Source organism: Chiloscyllium plagiosum, unplaced genomic scaffold, assembly GCF_037043375.1.
Source record: "Chiloscyllium plagiosum isolate Xiang-an unplaced genomic scaffold, Cpla_swu_hap1 HiC_scaffold_1, whole genome shotgun sequence".
NCBI lineage: Eukaryota > Metazoa > Chordata > Chondrichthyes > Orectolobiformes > Hemiscylliidae > Chiloscyllium > Chiloscyllium plagiosum.
Window position 1 is genome coordinate 168,677,411 of NW_028270139.1, and position 14,310 is coordinate 168,691,720.

At 45.7% G+C, this 14,310-nt stretch overlaps 1 pseudogene; it reads right to left on the reverse strand.

The window, feature by feature from the left end:
• Positions 1-2,079, reverse strand: LOC148152285 (uncharacterized; annotated as a pseudogene).
• Positions 2,080-14,310: the final 12,231 nt, after the last annotated feature.

Sequence of the window (14,310 nt, forward strand, 5' to 3'; positions counted from 1 at the left end):
CTAATTAGATTTGTTTAGTGATGACAAAGGTGTCATCCACGTAACGGACCCAAAGTTTGGGTTGGGTGTTTGGCAGAGCTGTTTGTTCGTGTCTCTGCATTACTGCCTCTGCTAAGAACCCTGATATCGGAGATCCGATGGATGTTCCGTTGGTTTGTCTGTAGGTTTTGTTATTTAAAGTGAGGTGCGTGGGAAGGCATACGTCCATTAGCGTGACGACATTGTCCTTGCTGATGAAGTTGGTGGTGTTTGCTGTATGTGTCTTTGGTTCTTCTAATAGTGTATCAGTGTTTCCTTGGCCAGGTTAATGTTGATGGATGTGAAAAGGGCTGTTGCATCAAAGGAGATCATTATTTCATCCTCTTCTATCTTGGTGTCTTTGGTGTTCAGGAATTCTTGGGTGGAGTCAATGGAGTAGCGTGAGTCTTCTACTAAGTGTTTTAGTCTTTGGTGTAGTTCCTTGGCTAATCTGAACTTTGGTGTTCCAGGTAGTGAGACTGTGGGTCTGAGGGGGGCTCCTGGTTTTTGAATTTTGGGTAATCCGTAGAAGAGTGTTGTGTTGGATCCATCTGGTTTCATTTTTTGGAACTCTGTCTTATTTAATTCTCCAGATTTCTGATGTTTTTTGAGTGAGGCTGTGGTTTGGTTCTCTAATTGTGGGGTCAGGTATATCGCCACCTGTTGGTAAGTGTCAGTATCTTCAAACAGTGCGTTTGCTTTCTCAATGTAATCTGTTCAGTTTAAAATGACTGTCAAGCGTCCTTTGTCTGCCGACAAGATAACAATGTTTTTATCTTTTTTGAGTCCTTCTAAAGCTTTCCTTTCTTGCGTATTGAGTGTGTTTCCTTCCTTTTATCCTGTTAAATGGTGGTGTGACTGTCTGTCTGATGGTTTGCTAGGTTTCTTCTGTGAGTTGGTTGTCTTTCAGTGTTGTTTCTAATGCTGCTCAGAAATCTTTCTTGTGTGCCTCTCGGAAGTTGTAATTTAATCCTCTTATTAAGACCACTTTTCAGTGTCTGTTAAGGGTTGGTCAGATAAGTTTTTATCCACATTCCTAGATTGTCTGCACTGTTATTTTGTGAGTTTGTTAAGTTATTTTTCTGCAGCTCTAGATTTTTTATTTTCTGTGTTCGTTGCTGTCTAATGTCTATGGCTTGTTCTAATGTGTCTGTCCATTCATGGTCTGTAGCATTAGCCCAATGGGGCTATAAGTTTGGGGTGGAAGGCTGTCTGCTTGGCAGCTGTACCCACCTGCCCATTACTTTGGAAACTGTATCAGTTGCCTCAGCGTGAGCCAAACATCTTGATACCTGCCAGATTGATTGGACAAAACAGCGTTACCATAACACCACCCCGTGGGGGTTAAAAATCCTCTATGTTCCCACAAGACTCCATAATCATGGGTGACACCAGAAGCACAACGAAGAGCCAGTGTTTATTAGCAGATGTTCCTTTTGCAAGGACACAAGCATGTCGATTCCCCACATTAAAGGTAACATTAAAGACACATCACTCCCCACTGGCTCCATTTCTACAGTTAAAGCAATGGCCAGCTATTTGTCCCTGGGAAATTTTGCCTGTCCCCATTTCCAGGGTCCCCTCGGGAAAGGGTTACACAGCATTTGGGATGGTGAGGGCGCTGGATATAATTGGTTTTACGTGTAACTTGCATTGTGGTTCACTCTGGTTCTGGCCATCCCAATAGAAAACCACCGCTCACCTCATTTGCGACTGGAAATTCCTGGACTAGTTCATGGTGTTTGTCTGGATCATGTCAGTGACACCAGGAGGAAAACATTGCAAAAGCACAGGGTTAAACAAAGGTGAATCAGCTTCTCAATTTTTTTCTGATGTATACTACTTCCATCAGCCAGATAACCACATCTTTCAGTCTTGTAACACAAGCCAGTCACATTCAGGCTACTCCCAGAATTTTGCTGCGTTTACATCTGTGTCACCCTTGGGCATATTGAGCAAATTGGGGCAGTTTGTTCTGCGGTGAGGGGCATGCTTCATTAACATAACTCTAATTCCCGGGATGGGCCCTGGTTTAGGACGGCACAGGTCACTCATCCCCATGATATCGGCTATGAAGACTGGATGCTTCATTTTCAAAAGCAGGTTTGTAATTGGGGGATGGGGGGATGTGTTAGGGATAATGTGGAGATGTTAAGGACTGAGCGGATATCCAGGAATAAAATTCCTATCCTCGTCCCTATCAGAGTCACCCCCATCCTCAAATGGTTTGGAATGCCAGATGTTAGGGTGGCACTGTGGCAGCACTGCTGCCTCACAGCGCCAGAGACCCGGGTTCAATTCCCACCTCAGGTGACTCTCTGTGTGGAGTTTGCACATTCTCCCCGTGTCTGTGTGGGTTTTCCTCCCACAGTCCAAAGATGTGCTGGTTAGGGGAATTGGCCATGCTAAATTGCCTGTAGTGTTAGGTGAAGGGGTAAATGTAGGAGAATGGGAGACGCTTCGACGGGTCAGTGTGGACTTGTTGGGCCGAAGGGTTTGTTTCCACGCTGTAAGTAATCTAATATGCTCGGGATTTCGAGTAGAATCTAAGTTCTTTATTTTACAGTATTGATGCTTTAACCCTGTTTGTATATTCCTCAGCCTTAATGACCTTACACTGTTTCTCATGTCCCTTTCGTTTTTTTTTTCATCTCATGTCCCTTTTATTTTATCGTATACCCATTCACAGTCAGCTATGAACACCTCCCAGCGTTTGGGAGTTCCATCTGCTATATATACCTCTATTCCCCAATCACATGCAGAATCCCTTCAACTTAAATTAGCAACACATTAATGCAGCCATGTGTCAAATTACCCATGAGGTAATGAGACAGGTCACTGACAATGTGTAAAGGAATAAAACCAAGCGATCCTGTCAATTAATTCTGATTTTGTGATTCAGGGCTGATACAACTGATAATTAAAAATAATAAATAAGGTTTCTGATCAGGTCCTAAATGGTAGATAAGTTAACAAAACAACTTAAACCCCCCGTCGGATCCAGGAGAATGCAGCAAGCTGGAAATAAAGTTGGCAAGTTGACTCAGTGCAAGAAACAAACTTCCACAGAATCCCTACAGTGTAGAAACAGGCCCTTTGGCCCAACAAGTCCACACTGACTCTCCAGAGAGTACTCCACTCAAATCCATTTCCCTACCCTAATCACTCAACATATACCCCTGACTAATGCACCTAACCTACACATCCCTGAACACTATGGGCAATTTAGCATGGCCAATTCACCTAACCTGCAGATCTTTGGATTGTGGGAGGAAATCAGAGCATCCAAAGGAAACCCATGCCAACATGGGCAGAACTCCACACAGTCGCCCGAGGCCGGAATCGAACCCAGGTCGCTACCACTGTGAGGCAGCAGTACTGAGGAGTCTTCGACGAGGAGGTCGAGTGAAGTGATTACGCCACAGTTGAAGAGGGTGAAGACATGACTGCCCAGCTGGTTCAGTGTGCTATGTGCTTGATGTGGGAGGTCAACGAATCTGGTGTGTCTGGCTCGTATATCTGTGTAAAGTGTGTGCACGTTCAGCTACTGACCGAGCATATCGCAGCACTGAAGAAAGAACTCGAGGACCTTAGGCTCATCCGAGAGAACGAGATCATTCTGGACAGGACCTTCAGCGAGGTTATTACACCAACCATACCAGAAGAGAGCAGAAGAGAGAAGACGATGAGGAAGGCAGAGAGGAGACAGGTGCAAGAGACCCTGGGGGAAGTACCTGTCAGGAATAAGTTGAATCTTTTGGGAACAGTAGACAGATGACACTGCCAGTCCGCGAGGTGGTCAGGTCTGTCAATCAAAATTTGGCATGGAGGCAGAGCCGAGGAGTCAGACATCGCACAGAGCCGTGGTGATAGGGGACTCCATAGTGAGAGGAACTGAACGGGGTTTCTGTGGCAACAGGCGGGACTTAAGGATGGTGTGTTGCCTTCCTGGTGCCAGGGTTAAAGACATCACAGACAGAGTGCAGGAAATCCTCAAGGACGAAGGTGAAGAGCCAGAGGTGGTGGTACATGTCGGCACAAATGATGTCGGGAAGAAGAGGAGGAACATATTACAGTGGGACTTGGGAGAACTAGGAAGAAGGCTGAAAAGCAGGACATCCAAGGTGGTTATCTCCGGTTTGCTTCCAGTTCCTCGGGCTGGTGAGGCCAGAAACAGGGAGATAATGGACTTGAATGTGTGGCTGGGGAACTGGTGCAGGAAGCAAGGATTTAAATTCTTGGATCACTGGGGTATGTTTTGTGGTAAGCAGAAATTATACAAAAGAGACGGTTTGCACCTGAAGAGGTTGGGGGTTGATGGGAAAGGTGAGGGCAGTAACAAATTAAAAATACTATATATGAATGCATGAAGTATTAGAAATAAGATGGATGAGCTTGAGGCTCTTTTGCAAATTGGCAGCTACGATATTGTGGGGATAACTGAGACGTGGTTTCAAGTGGACAGAGCCTGGGAAATGAATATTCAAGCCTACACGTGCTATCGTAAGGACAGACTGACTGGCAGAGGGGGTGGGGTGGCCCTGTTGGTAAGGGATGATATTCAGTCTCTTGCGCGGGGGGATCTAGAATCAGGGGTGTAGAGTCAGTGTGGAAAGAGCTGAGAAATTCTATGGGTAGAAAGACCCTCTTGGGAGTTATCTACAGGCCCCCAAACAGTAGTCTGGATGTAGGGTGTAAGTTAAATCAGGAGCTGAAATTGGCCTGTCGCAAAGATGTTACTACAGTTGTTATGGGGGATTTCAACATGCAGGTAGACTGGGAGAATCAGGATGGTATTGGACGTCAAGAAAGAGACTTTGTGGAGTGCCTCCGAGATGGATTCTTAGAACAGCTGGTGCTGGAGCCTACCAGGGAGAAGGCAATTCTGGATCTGGTATTGTGCAACGAACCAGAATTGGTCAGAAACCTCGAAGTGAAGGAGCCATTGGGAAGTAGTGACCATAATACAATAAGCTTCAATCTGCAATTGGAAGTGACAATATTTCAGTTGAATAAAGGGAACTATGGAGCTATGAGGGAGGAGCTGGCCAAAGTTCAAAGGTGCAACACCTTAGCAGGGATGACAATGGAGGAACAATGGCAGATATTTCTGGGTATAATGCAGAAGTTGCAGGATCAGTTCATTCCAAAAAGGAAGAAAGATCCTATGAGGAGGCAGGGGTGGCCGTGGCTGACGAGGGAAGTTAAGAAACAAATAAAGTCAAAAGAGAAAAAGTAAAGCATAGCAAAGATAAGTGGGAAAACTGAGGACTGGGAAGCTTTTAAAGAACAACAGAGGATTACTAAGAAGGAAATACGCAGAGAAAAAATGAGATAGGAAGGTAAACTGGCCAAAAATATAAAGGAGGATAGTAAAAGCTTTTTTAGGTATGTGAAAGGGAAAAAATTGCTTAAGACTAAAATTGGGCCCTTGAAGACAGAAACAGGGGAATATATTACAGGAAACAAAGAAATGGCAGAAGAGTTGAATTGGTACTTCAGATCTGTGTTCACTGGGGAAGACACAAGCAATCTCCCTGAGGTAACAGTGGCTGAAGGACCTGAACTGAAGGGAATTTATATTTGCCAGGAATTGGTGTTCGAGAGACTCTTAGGTCTGAAAGTTGATAAGTCCCCAGGGCCTGATGGTCTACATCCCAGGGTACTGAAGGAGGTGGCTCGAGAAATCGTGGATGCTTTGGTGATTATTTTCCAGAGTTCGATAGATTCAGGATCAGTTCCTGCAGATTGGAGGGTGGCTAATGTTGTACCACTTTTTAAGAAAGGAGCGAGAGAGAAAGCAGGAAATTATAGACCAGTTAGTCTGACCTCAGTGGTGGGAAAGATGCTGATGTCAATTATAAAGGATGAAATTACAACACATCTGGATAGCAGTAACAGGATAGGTCAGAGTCAGCATGGATTTATGAAAGGGAAATCATGCTTGACTAATCTTCTGGAATTTTTTGAGGATGTAACTCCGAAGATGGACAAGGGAGATCCAGTGGATGTAGTGTACCTGGACTTTCAGAAAGCTTTTGATAAAGTCCCACATAGGAGGTTAGTGAGCAAAATTAGGGCGCATGGTATTGGGGGCAAAGTACTGACTTGGATTGAAAATTGGTTGGCTGACAGGAGACAAAGAGTAGTGATAAACGGCTCCCTTTCGGAATGGCAGGCGGTGACCAGTGGGGTACTACAGGGATCAGTGCTGGGACCGCAGCTTTTTACAATATATATTAATGATATAGAAGATGGTATTAATAGTAACATTAGCAAATTTGCTGATGATACAAAGCTGGGTGGCAGGGTGAAATGTGAGGAGGATGTTAGGAGATTACAGGGTGACCTGGACAGGTTAGGTGAGTGGACAGATGCATGGCAGATGCAGTTTAATGTGGATAAATGTATGGTTATCCACTTTGGTGGCAAGAACAGGAAGGCAGATTACTACCTAAATGGAGTCAAGTTAGGTAAAGGGGCAGTACAAAGAGATCTGGGTGTTCTTGTACACCAGTCAATGAAGTATTCCTGATGAAGGGCTTTTGCCCGAAACGTCGATTTTACTGCTCCTCGGATGCTGCCTGAACTGCTGTGCTCTTCCAGTACCACTATCCAGAATCCAGGTTTCCAGCATCTGCAGTAGTTGTTTTTACCTACACCAGTCAATGAAGGCAAGCATGCAGGTACAGCAGGTAGTGAAGAAGGCTAATAGCATGCTGGCCTTCATAACAAGAGGGATTGAATATGGAAGCAAAGAGGTTCTTCTGCAGCTGTACAGGGCCCTGGTGAGACCGCACCTAGAATATTGTGTGCAGTTCTGGTCTCCAAATTTGAGGAAAGACATTCTGGCTATTGAGGGAGTGCCTGGAATGGCGGGACTATCTTATGTTGAAAGATTGGGGCTTGTATACCCTTGAGTTTAGAAGACTGAGAGGGGATCTGATTGTGACATATAAGATCATTAAAGGATTGGACACTCTGGAGGCAGGAAACATATTTCCACTGATGGGTGAGTGCCGAACCAGAGGACACAGCTTAAAAATAAGGAGTAGGCCATTTAGGACAGAGATGAGGAGAAACTTCTTCACCCAGAGAGTGGTGGGTGTGTGGAATGCTCTACCCCAGAAGGCAGTGGAGGCCCAGTCTCTGGATTTGTTTAAGAAAGAGTTGGATAGAGCTCTCAAGGATAGTGGAATCAAGGGTTATGGAGATAAGGCCGGAACAGGATACTGATTGAGGATATCAGCCATGATCATAATGAATGGTGGTGCAGGCTCGAAGGGCAGAATGGCCTACTCCTGCACCTATTATCTATTGTCTATTGAATGCTGAATCACCATGCCTCCCCAATCTACTTATTTCAGTGAATGGTGTAACTGAAAATGATTTTTGCATTGGTGAGTGGCCAACCTGAAACTAATGGTTAGGGTGAAGCTAGAAATTCCACAAAAGCAAAACCGATCATTAGACTATAAGACGTAGGCATACACGTAGGCCATTCAGTCCATTGAATCAACTCTGTCACTGTGGAAGGAAGATTTGACACACTTTGACTGGCAGCCATTTTGTCACAAAACTTATCTCTCAAGTTAAAGCACAGATTGCTGACAGGTTATTGAGGAGAATTGCTTCCATATCTGTTTTGTTAAAATAACCTTTGAACTGCCTAAGATTCTGCGCTTTCCCTCAGACCCCAGACTAGTTCTGCTTTCATAATTGATGTCTGGCTCATTGTGTTGCCTACCTGTTCTGATTCCTGCAGAGCCTTGTCACTCCAATATTCAAAAAGGGAGATAGAGAGAAACCAGGAATTATACACCAGTAAGCCTAATATCGGTAGTGGGGAAAATTCTTGCATCCATTATCAAGCACTTTATAGTGGAGCATTTAGAAAGCAGTGGCTGGTTCAGACAGAGTCAGCGTGGATACATGAAGGGGCATTCATGCTTGACAAATCTATTGGAATTTTATGAGGATGTAGAGGGCATAGGTTTAGGGTGAGAGAGAAAAGATATAAAAGAGACCTAAGGGGCAACTCTTTAACGCAGAGGGTGGTACGTGTATGGAATGAGCTGCCAGAGGAAGTGGTGAAGCCTAGTACAATTCCAACATTTAAAAAACATCTGGATGGGCATATAAATAGGAAGGGTTTGGAGGGATATGGGCCGGGTGCTGGCAGGTGGGACTATATTGGGTTGGCATAGACAAGTTGGACCAAAGGGTCTGTTTCTGTGCTGTACATCTCTATGAATTTATGTAACTATTAGAGTTGACAAGGGGGAGCTAGTCGATGTTGTATACTTGAACTTTTAGAAAGCGTTTGACAAAATCCTGCATAAGAGATTATTGTGCAAGATTGAAGCACATGGGATTGGGGCAAGTATATTGAGATGGATAGAAAACTGGATGGCAGAGAGGAAACGTAGAGTAGGAATTAATGGGTCTTTTTCAAATTGGCAGTCAGTAACTAGAGGGGTGTCTCTGAGATTGGTGCGAGGACCCCAGCTATTCACAATTTCTATTAACAAGGGAACTAAAGGTAAGACCTCAACATTTACAGATGATAAAAAAATTGGGTGGGCGAGTGAATTGTGATGAGGATGCAGAGATGCTTCAACATGATCTGGATAGGTTGGGTGTGTGAGGAAATCAGTGGCAGATGCAATTAATGTGAGGTTATACATTTTGGAAGTAAAAACAAGAAGGCAGATTTACGACCTGAATGACTGTAAACTGGGAGAGGGGAGTGTGCATTTGGACCTGGGTGTCCTTGTGCACCAGTTGCTGAAGGTAAGCTTGCAGGTGTAGCAGGCGGTAACGAAGGCAAATGGGATGTGGGCCTTCATTGCGAGAGATTTCGAGTCCATGTGTTGTTACAGTTATATAGGGTCTTGGTGAGGCCACACTGAGAATATTGTGTGCAGATGTAGCTTCCTTTTCTGAAGAAGGATGCCTTGCTCTCGAGGGAGTGCAGTGAAGGTTCACCAGGCTGATTCCAGGGACGGGAGGACTGACGTATGAGGAGAGATTGACTCGGTTAGGATTTGTTTTGCTGGAATTCAGATGAGTGAGGAGGAATCTCGTAGAGACTTATAAACTTTTGACAGGACTAGACAGGGTAGATGCGGGGAGGATGTTCCCAATGGTGGGTGCATCCAGAACCAGGGGGTCACAGTCTGAGGATTTGGGGTGGATCATTTAGGACAGAAATGAGGAGACATTTTTTCACCTAGAGAGTGGGTTAGCCTGTGGGATTCATTAGTTGAAACTTTATTGCTGGAACAGCACAGCAGATCAGGCAGCATCCAGGGAACAGGAGATTCGACGTTTCGGGCACAGGCCCTGTGGCCGAAACGTCGAATCTCCTGTTCCCTGGATGCTGCCTGACCTGCTGTGCTGTTCCAGCAATAAAGTTTCAACTTTGATCTCCAGCATCTGCAGACCTCACTTTCTCCTGTGGGATTCATTACCAGAGGGAAGTAGATTATACCAAAATATTGAATGTATTCAAGAGGTGGCTAAATATAGCACTTGGGGGGAATAGGACCAGAGGTTATGGGGAGATAAAAGGGTTATGCTGTTGGATTGCATGATGAGCCATGATAGTGATGAATGGCAGAGTAGGCTTGAAGGGCCGAATGGCCTCCTCCTGCTACTATCTTCTATGTTTCTGTGTAAGAGAAAATCTAACCATTGCTCCTTCATGTGTAATGGTATTACCACTGCTGAAGCTCTAGCCATCACATTCTTGTGGGGATTGCCACTGATTATACATACTGCAATTACAAGAGTGGATCGGGGAAATTGGGAATCTTGCAGTGAGTAACTTATGACTCCCCAGGGCTTATCCACCATCTACATGGCACAGTGAGGAATACTCTCATATACCTGGATGGTTGCAGCTTCAACAGTATTCAAGAAGCATATAGAATGCGCTGCCAAAGAAAGTGGTTGAGGCAGGTACAATAGCACCATTTAAAAAAACATTTAGATAGGTACATGGAAGGGAAGGATTTAGGGGGATATAGACTAAATGCAGGCAATTGAAACTAGCTGAGTGGGCACCATGGACAGCATGGACCAGTTCAGGCAGAAGGGCCTGTTTCCATGCTGTATTACCTCTATGACTCCACATTTGACACCATCCAGGACAAAGCTTGTTTGGAATCCCATCTGACACCTTCAACACATACTCCCTCCACCTTGGCAGCAGTGTATACTATCTACAAGATGCACTGCAGTAACACATCAAGTCTTCGTAGACAGAACCTACCAAAGCTCTGACCATGATCAGAAGGACAAGGGCAGCATATAAATGGGAAAACTACCATCTTTAAGTTCCCCTGAAGTCACACACCATCTTGACTTAGAAATATATCACCATTCTGTTAGTGTCATTGAGTGGAAATATTTGAATTCCCACCCTAACACCGTTGTGTACCTACATTCACCACCCCCTTGTCAAGGGGCTGCTAGGAACTGGCAGTAAATGCTGGCCTAGCCACTGGATCTATCTTGTGTATGAATAACAAATGCAGGAATTTCATGCGGACCACGCATTAGAGCATGATTTAGATGTCTCGGGACTAAGCATACCAGTCACATCTACTTTAGTGTGCCTATGACAAAACTGTATCACAGGTCGGTAAAAACAATGATGACTGCAGATGCTGGAAACCAGAGTCTGGACTAGAGAGGTGCTGGAAAAGCACAGCAGTTCAGGCAGCATCCAAGGAGCAGTAAAATCAACGTTTCGGGCAAAAGCCCTTCATCAGGAATACAGGCAGAGAGCCTGAAGGATGGAGAGATAAGTGAGAGGAGGGTGGGGGTGGGGAGAAAGTAGCATAGAGTACAATAGGTGAGTGGGGGAGGAGATGAAGGTGATAGGTCGGGGGGGGAGGAGGGTTGAGTGGGTAGGTGGAAAAAGAGATAGGCAGGTAAGACAAGTCATGGGGACAGTGCTGAGCTGGAAGGTTGGAACTAGGGTGAGGTAGGGAAAGGGGAAATGAGGAAACTGTTGAAGTCCACATTGATGCCCTGAGGTTGAAGTGTTCCGAGGCGGAAGATGAGGCATTCTTCCTCCAAGCGTCTGGTGGTGAGGGAGCGGCGGTGAAGGAGGCCCAGGACCTCCATGTCCTCGGCAGAGTGGGAGGGGGAGTTGAAATGTTGGGCCAAGGGCGGTGTGGTTGATTGGTGCGGGTGTCCCGGAGATGTTCTCTAAAGCGCTTTGGGAAGCATCCAGTCTCCCCAGTGTAGAGGAGACCACATCGGGAGCAAAGGATAACAATAAATGAAACTGGTGGATGTGCAGGTCAAACTTTGATGGATGTGGAAGGCTACTTTTGGACCTTGGATGGAGGTGAGGGAGGAGGTGTGGGTGCAGGTTTTGCAATTCCTGCGATGGCAGGGGAAGGTACCAGGATGGGAGGGTGGGTTGTAGGGGGGCGTGGACCTGACCAGGTAGTCACGGAGGGAACGGTCTTTGCGGAAGTCGGAAAGGGGTGGGGAGGGAAATATATCCCTAGTGATGGGGTCCGTTTGGAGGTGGCGGAAATGTCGGCGGATGATTTGGTTTATGCGAAGGTTGGGAGGGTGGAAGGTGAGCACCAGGGGCGTTCTGTCCTTGTTACGTTTGGAGGGGTGGGGTCTGAGGGCAGAGGTGCGGGATGTGGACGAGATGCGTTGGAGGGCATCTTTAACCACGTGGGAAGGGAAATTGCGGTCTCTAAAGAAGGAGGCCATCTGGTGTGTTCTGTGGTGGAACTGGCCCTCCTGGGAGCAGATCCGGCGGAGGAATTGGGAATACTGTATAGCATGTGTGTTGATGTACATGGTGGATAAAGTCATTGTATTCTATATTAACCAACCCCACTGTTCAGCTTCTCTTGTTACTGTTCTTTTTGGGGAGGTTGATGGAATTGTATCATCTCTAAAGTGCAGCAGAACATCATCTTTGAAATTTCATTTCAAACCTCCTTTATTACCTTGGTTGTAAGTCCTGGAGTGACTTCATGTAAGCTTCTTAGTCTTTGGAAGATGGAATTTAATTTAGATAGATATGAGATGCTGCATTTTGGAAAGACCAATCAGGGCAAGCTTTAAATACTTAATGATAAGGTCCTGGGGAATGTTGCTGAACAAAGGGACCTTGCAATGCAGGTTCATAGTTTCTTAAAAGTGGAGTCTGAGGTAAACAGGATAATGAAGAAGGCATTTGGTACGCTTGCCTTTATTGGTGAGAGCATTGAGTATAGGAGTTGGGAGGTCATATTGTGGCTGTACAGGACATTGGTTAGGCTACTGTTGGAATGCTGTACGCAATTCTGGTCTCTCTGATATAGGGAGGATGTTGTAAGGATTCAGAAAAGGTTTACAAGGATGTTGCCAGGGATGGAGGATTTGAGCATGAGGGAGAGGCTGGGGCTGTTTTCCCTGGAGTGTTGGAGGCTGAGGGGTGACTTTATAGAGGCTTATAAAATCATGAGGGACATGTATAGGATGAATAGACAAGGTCTTTTCCCCAGGATGGGGAGTCCAAAACTAGAGGGGATAGGTTTAAGGAGAGAGGGGAAAGATTTAAAAGGGACCTGAGGAGCGAGGTTTTCATGCAGAGGGTGATGCATGTATAAAACAAGCTTCCAGAGGAAGTGGTGGAGGCTGGTACAGTTACAACATTTAAAAGGCATCTGGATGGGTACGTAAATAAAGTCAGAGACATGGATTTAGAGGGACATCAATCAAATGCTGGCTAATGGGACTAGATTTATTTAGGATATCTGGTCAGCATGAACAAGTTGGACTGAAGAGTCTGTTTCTGTACTATACAGCTCCGTGACCCTTGTTGTGAGAGTAGTTTCAGGGATGAGACACACTTCAATGACAAGGATTGATTGGGACTGATTTTCTTGGAGAAGAGAAGGCAGAGAGGAACTTTGATTGATGCTTTCAAAATCACTAAGGGTCTGGACAGAGTGGACAGGGAAGAACCTTTTCCACTTTTAAACACATCAAGAACCATGGAGCATGGCTTCAAAGTGATTTGCAAATGGAGCAAATGTAATTCGAGAAAACGCTTTTCTCACACAGTGATTAGTTGGAGTATAGAATGCACTGCCTGAAAGTGTGACAGGGGTAGGTTCAGTTGAGGCATTCAAGAGTCTGTTGAATGATATTTAAATAGAAATAATGTTCAGGATTTGGGGAAACAGCAGCAGATTGGTGACAAGTTAGAATGAGGTCAAAAAGTGTGGTGCTGGAAAAGCACAGCAGGTCAGGCAGTATTCGAGGAGCAGGAGAATCGATGTTTCATTAGGAATGTGGGTGGGGGAAAAGGGAGCTGATGGATAAATAGGACGGTGGGGGTGGGGTGCTGGAAAGGTGATAGATAGATACAGGTGGGAGGTGATTGTGATAGGTCGGAGGGGAGGGTGCAGCAGATAGGTGCGAAGGAAGGGGGACAGGTAGGATGGTTCAAGAGGGTGGTGCTGAGTTGGGAGGTTGGATCTGGGATAAGGTGGAGGGTGTTGGGAAAAAGGGAAACCGGTGAAGTCAACATTGATCCCGGAGGGTCCCAAGGAAGAAGATGAGGCCATCTTCCTTTAGAAGTCGAATGGCTTGGATTTGGCGGTGGAGGAGGCCCAGGAGTGGGAGGGGGAAGTTGAAGTGGTCAGTCACAGGGGAAGAGGTTATTTGGTACATGTGTCGCAGAGATGTTCTCGGAAACATTCCGTGAGATGGCGGCCTGTCTCCCCAATGTAGAGGAGACCACATTGAGAGCTATGGACGCAGTAGATGAGGTGTTTGGAAATCTCTATCGGATATGGAAGGATCCTTTGGGGCCTTCGACGGAGCTGAGGTGGGAGGTGTGAGCATAGGTTTTACACCCCTTGCTGCAACAAGGGAAGGTGCGGGGAGTGGAGGGTGGGCTGGTGGGGGCACCTAATGAGGGAATCAAGGAGGGAATAGTTTCTGCGGATCACAAATAGGAGTGGGGAGAGAAATATATCTCTGATGGTGGGGTCTTTTTGTAGATGGCAGAAATGTCGGAGGATATTGTGCTGTATCCAGAGAGTAATGGGTTGGAAGGTGAGGACCAAGGGGGTTCTATCCTTTTTGCAGTTGAAGGTCTGGGGTTTAAGGGCAGGGGTACGGGAAGTGGAGGAGATAACATGGAATACCCAGAGAACCACGTGGACCTAAAAGGCTGAATGGCATCATTTTGCCTGTGATCCTATGAATTGAAACCATCTTCCTTTGTGCTCAGTGTTATTCCAACCAATGGAGAGGCTT